General features: G+C 39.4%; 1 protein-coding gene across 2 annotated transcripts in view; it reads right to left on the bottom strand.

The window, feature by feature from the left end:
* The window catches only part of LOC140210701 (uncharacterized), a 181,250-nt gene extending 176,535 nt beyond the window's left edge, over window positions 1-4,715 (bottom strand). The window contains exons 1-2 of one of the 2 annotated variants that reach the window (XR_011889278.1): window positions 4,568-4,715; window positions 4,296-4,355 (exon numbers count right to left, since the gene is read on the bottom strand). The gene's annotated coding sequence lies outside the window, so the exon portion shown is untranslated. The remainder of the gene's footprint in view (window positions 1-4,295; window positions 4,356-4,567) is intronic. The other variant, XR_011889276.1, reaches the window with a different exon arrangement.
* Between the last annotated feature and the right edge of the window lie 1,285 nt (window positions 4,716-6,000).

Below are 6,000 nucleotides of genomic sequence, written 5' to 3' on the forward strand. Positions count from 1 at the left end.
ATTTGGATGATGGGGTATAGGGAACAGGCGGGGAAGAGTTCAGGTCAGGGATCAGATCCACCATGAAAAAAGCAGGCTCACTGAGTTTAATCCCAACTCTGTTAAGAACAGCAGAGGAACTGGCCCTTCAGAGTAGCAATATCTGCACTGATCTTCTTCCAACATTTTGAATTATGTAATAGCTACTCAATTATTTACACCAAATTTTATTTTAATAAAGTTAGCAGTAGCAATTTTCTAAACTAATGTTGCCATTTCTTTTGCTAATCAGTGTGTTGCAATGCACCAGATTGGCAGGTTTCTGCCTTTGCAAGGGTGTGTCATTAACACCCGTGAGACAAGTGACAAGGAAACAGAAGGCTTGTCTATGGCTGAGTCTGACTGTCTACTTTATTCTTTGAGTTCATTTTATGGATTATGCAGAAGTAACCACAGGGGCTGCAGATCCAGTTTTATAATTGTTGAATCTTTCTGTCAACTGAGTGATACTCTCTCAAAACAGCGACTTTGTGTGTGTTGCTTCCCTCCAGTTATTGTGGTGGAAGCTGCTGTTGCTGATGTTATTGCACAAGCGTTAAACGGCACTTCAAACACTTCTTGGCTGATTTAATAAATCTTTACCTCAAACTGACAAGGAGAAAAACAAAAATCTGGAAAGCATGTACATTTTACAAAATCACTGACCTCTGTTTCTACACCCCGTCACATCTTAAATGGCTTTAATGAAAAGCTTTAAATCTGAAATACAATATATTCTGCCAATGTTGGAAATCCAGAGTAACATGCACAAGATGCTGAAGGAACTCAGCAGGTCAGGTAGCATCTATGGAAAATAATATAGAGGTGATGTTTGAGGCTGAGAACCTTCATCAGAACTTTTCAATTTGAAATTTTAACTTTTTCTTCTTCCAAGGTGCAAAGTAAATTTATTATCTAAGTACATAAATGTCACCATATGCAACCCTGAGATTAATTTTCTTGTGGGCATACTCAATAAATCCAATAGAAGCAATGAAAGCCCTCACCAACTGGGCATATAACCACTGTGCAAAAAACAACAAACTGTGCAAATACAAAAAGAAAGAAAAAATAATCATGATGAAAATAAATAAGCAATAAATATCGAGAAAATGAGATGAAGAGCCCTTTAAAGTGAGCCCATAGATTGTGGGAACAGTTCAGTGAAGGTGGGAGTGAAGTTATCCCCTCTGGTTCAACAGCCTGCTGGTTGAGGGCAAACATATAATTGAAATTTGTTCAGATTTTGTAAAAGCTGGCCAGGAGAGCTGGAGATTGGATTTATAGATTTGATGGAGCAGGGCTGTGTTTTGGGTGGGATACTTGCTCTTGGAATGGAGCTGGCTGAAAGAACACAGTAATATTTAATGGTTTCTGCAAAACTACCTGGTGTCCAAATGTTGTAAAAGATTGCCGTTGTAGGAAAACATTGATGATACAGTTTAAAGTTTAGACATTTAACTTTACACTGATGGGCTGTGACCAGTGTTAAATTAAACTTATATAATGGAATTAAGCCATTTAGCATAACAGCTCTGACTGAATGTTTGACTTCCATAGTAGCAGATGGTTCTCATCCTATTTATTCAGCCACTTCCCTTTCAATCCAATCATATATACTGTCCTATTTTGGAACTCATTTTAACAGCCTCATAATCCTATGTAAATCATTGTCTCCTGCACATAGTTTTTAAACTTTTGCTTTCTGTTAAGTGCCTCTGGGCTTTTTTCACAACATATCGATTAAAAGGAGGAAGACTTGTTTTACACTATGCCTATTACCTCCATTTGAGTATCATAAGACCATAAGACAAAGGAGCAGAAGTAGGCCATTCAGCCCATCGAGTCTGCTCCGCCATTTTATCATGAGCTGATCCATTTTCTCCTATTTACTCCCACTCCCCTGCCTTCTCTCCATAACCTTTGATGCCCTGGCTACTCAGAAACCTATCAATCTCTACCTTAAATACATCCAATGACTTGGCCTCCACTGCTGCCCGTGGCAACAAATTCCATAGATTCACCACCCTCTGACTAAAAAAATTTCTTTGCCTTTCTGTTCTGAAAGGGCGCCCTTCAATCCTTAAGTCATGCCCTCTCGTACTAGACTCCCCCATCATGGGAAACAATTTTGCCACATCCACTCTGTCCATGCCTTTCAACATTCGAAATGTTTCTATGAGGTCTCCCCTCATTCTTCTAAACTCCAAGGAATGCAGTCCAAGAGCGGACAAACGTTCCTCATATGTTAACCCTCTCATTCCTGGAATCATTCTAGTGAATCTTCTCTGTACCCTCTCCAACGTCAGCACATCCTTTCTTAAATAAGGAGACCAAAACTGCCCACAGTACTCCAAGTGAGGTCTCACCAGTGCCTTATAGAGCCTCAACATCACATCCCTGCTCCTATACTCTATTCCTCTAGAAATGAATGCCAACATTGCATTCACCTTCTTCACTACTGACTCAACCTGGAGGTTAACTTTAAGGGTATCCTGTATGAGGACTCCCAAGTCCCGTTGCATCTCAGAACTTTGAATTCTTTCCCCATTTAAATAATAGTCTGCCCGTTTATTTTTTCTGCCAAAGTGCATAACCATACACTTTCCAACATTGTACTTCATTTGCCACTTCTCTGCCCATTCTTCCAATCTATTCAAGTCTCTCTGCACACTCTCCGTTTCCTCAGCACTACCGGCCCCTCCACCTATCTTCGTATCGTCAGCAAACTTAGCCACAAAGCCATCTATTCCATAATCTAAATCGTTGATGTACAATGTAAAAAGAAGCGGCCCCAACACTGATCCCTGCGGAACACCACTGCTAACCAGCAGCCAACCAGAATAGGATCCCTTTATTCCCACTCTCTGTTTCCTGCCAATCAGCCAACGCTCTATCCACATATGTAACTTTCCTGTAATTCCATGGGCTCTTATGTTGTTAAGTAGCCTCATGTGTGGCATCCAAAGTATCCCAAGGTTCATTGCAACTAATGAAGTACTTTTAAAAACACAGATCCTTCATTCTATTTTTTAGGATCTAGAATGCAAGTTGATTGGGTTATTAAGAAGATGTATGGTGTGCAGGCCTTCATTAGTTGGGGGATTGACTTCAAGATCCATGAGATAATGCTGCAGTTCTATAAACTCTATTTAGACCACACTTGGAAAATTATGTTCAGTTCTGGCCACCTCATTATAGGAAGGATGTAGAAGTTTTAGAGTGGGTACGAGGCAATTTACCAGGATGCTACCTAGATTAGAGATGATGTTTTATGAGGAAAGGTTGAGTAATCTAAGGCTTTTCTCTTCGGAGAGGAGGAGAATGAAAGACAACTTGAGATGTACAAGATGAGAAGAGGCATAGATACAGTGGAAAGCCAACATCTTTTTTTCCCAGGGTCGCAATGGCTAATACAGGATTAAAGGAATGTATAGGGAGATACCAGAGGTAGGTTCTTTTTAAAAGAGAGTGGTAAGTGCATGGAATGCACTGTCTGGTGCGTGGTAGAGGCAGATACATTAGGGGCTTTTGAGAAGCTCTTAGATGGATGCATGGATGAAAGAAAAAGGGATTGGTTAAATTGATTTTAGAGTCAGTTAAAAAGTCAGTGCAACATTATGGGTCAAATGGATTCTATTGTACTATGTTCGATAACAGCATTTACCGCCCTGATATTATTGGCTTGCAAGGTAAACTGTAATAGGCATATCAGAAAAAAGTACTGTGTTGATTCAGATACAAAAATACCTGTAAGAATTTTAAGTGCACATTAAGGAAGTTAAGTTAATTGCAATTCTAGATAAAACACTAAGTGACTGGCTAAACATCCACTTCTTACATCATTATGCAAAAGTAAGACAGATGTCACTTGCCAAATGCTCTACACCTGCCTCAGGTTTTGATTCCAGTGAAAAGCAAAGACCCAGAATGTATAACCACAAGAGATTCCGCAGATGGTGAAAATCCAGAGTAACACACACAGAATGCTGGAGGAACTCAGCTGGTCAGGCAGCATCTATGGAGAGGAATAAGCAGTGGATCAGTGGATATTTCGGACTAAGACAAGACTCCATTACAGATGGTTTACCTTGCAAGCTAACAATTTGAAGATAGTATATGCTGTTGCGGAACATAGAACATTAAAGCACAGTATAATACAGTCCTGATAAAGAGTCTTGGCCCTAAACATTGATTGTTTTTTTTTCTCTCCACAGAGGCTGCCTGGCCTGCCGAGTTCCTCCAGCATTTCATGTGTACTTTGATCGAGAACGTACCTGGGAAACAAATCTTTCTGCAATGTCAACCCCGCCCCATCGTCAGGATAAAAGCAATCCCTGAAACAGCGGCATAAAAAAAACATTTATACCCAACTAAAACCATACCTTTGGCCAGCAATCAAGGCTGTCCAAACATTGAAAAATTCTCAGCGCTTCTAATATGCAAGTTATTTTAAGACTAGTCAAATTATTAATGTATTTAAAATTAAAACAAAATACGTATTTATTTTCTAAAGGGTATCGGGAATTAAGTAATACTCAGCCAGTACAGTGCAGCTAGATATTCCGTTTAAAAGAATTCAGTTGCCAGAGCCACAGGTCCAGCCTGCCGCTTGAGTTCAGGACGAAGTGCTAATGTTGCCGTTTCCACAGTGGACGCCAGGAGGCAGCCGGTGACTGGGTATAGTTGTGATACCGGCGGCAAAAAACTTTCGGCAGCTGTGTAGTCCCGCGAATGTGCAAAACAGTTGCTAGTCCTTTCCGCAGTAAAATCCGGGCCATGTAAAACCATAACTTTTATCACATCTGCACTTGACCGCTACATCGTGCTGAATATCACAATGGAATTGGCTTTCTTAAAGATTTAGATTAACCCTAAATTGCGGAACAATGCAGAAAACTGTGTTTGTCTCGAATTGGTTTTTTATCACTTTATTGCAGCAGTTCCCACATAACAGTTCTCGTGTTACAGAATAACAGTGTTAGCAAGATACCCTCTTGAAATAACAGCTACTGCACTGAAGAATGTACTTTACCCACATTTTCCAATGGGATTAAATTATTAAAAGGGATTTCTTTCTTTTTTTGGGTGTGACTTTGATTTAATCTCAGAATGCAGTCCATGACGTCAAGGAAACTCGATTTACGCGGATTATCAAACAACTGAAATATCCAACCAAGACGGGGAAAGCATAGAATATATTTTTAAAAATTCCTCTCAGGATTTAAAGTGTTTTAAAGACAACGAAGTACTTTTGAAGTGAATAGGATTGACGGCAACGGATGTACCATCAATCTTGTGTAAGGATTTCACTGTGAGTCTTAAAGTAGGATTGACGTTCAAGCCAGTGGCTGAGTTCATCGCCATACGATTTTTGCATGTACTACTCGTCAGAATATCATATTTTTTAAATCTGAAGGATTATCTATTGTTATATAACAACTTCATCTATAGGTACATTTAGGTACATTGATTATTTGATAATGCTCATATCTATTCAGCCATTAATATGGCAGCAATAATAAAGACATAGTCAAGAGGTTCAGAATCAGAATCAGAATCAAGTTTATTATCACCAGCATGTGACGTGAAATTTGTTAATTTAACAGCAGCAGTTCAATGCAATACATAATCTAGCAGAGAGAGAGAAAAATAATAATAATAAATAAAAAAACATTATAAATAAAGAAGTAAATCAATTACGTATATTGAATAGATTTTTTTTAATGTGCAAAAACAGAAATACTGTATATTAGAAGAAGTGAGGTAGTGTCCAAAGCTTCAATGTCCGTATAGGAATTGGATGGCAGAGGGGAAGAAGCTGTTCCTGAATCACTGAGTGTGTGCCTTCAGGCTTCTGTATCTCCTACCTGATGGTAACAGTGAGAAAAGGGCATGCCCTGGGTGCTGGAGGTCCTTAATAATGGACTCTGCCTTTCTGTGACACCGCTCCCTAAAGATGTCCTGGGTGCTTTGTAGGCT

This window comes from Mobula birostris, chromosome 15 (genome assembly GCF_030028105.1).
Source record: "Mobula birostris isolate sMobBir1 chromosome 15, sMobBir1.hap1, whole genome shotgun sequence".
Taxonomy (NCBI): Eukaryota; Metazoa; Chordata; class Chondrichthyes; order Myliobatiformes; family Myliobatidae; genus Mobula; species Mobula birostris.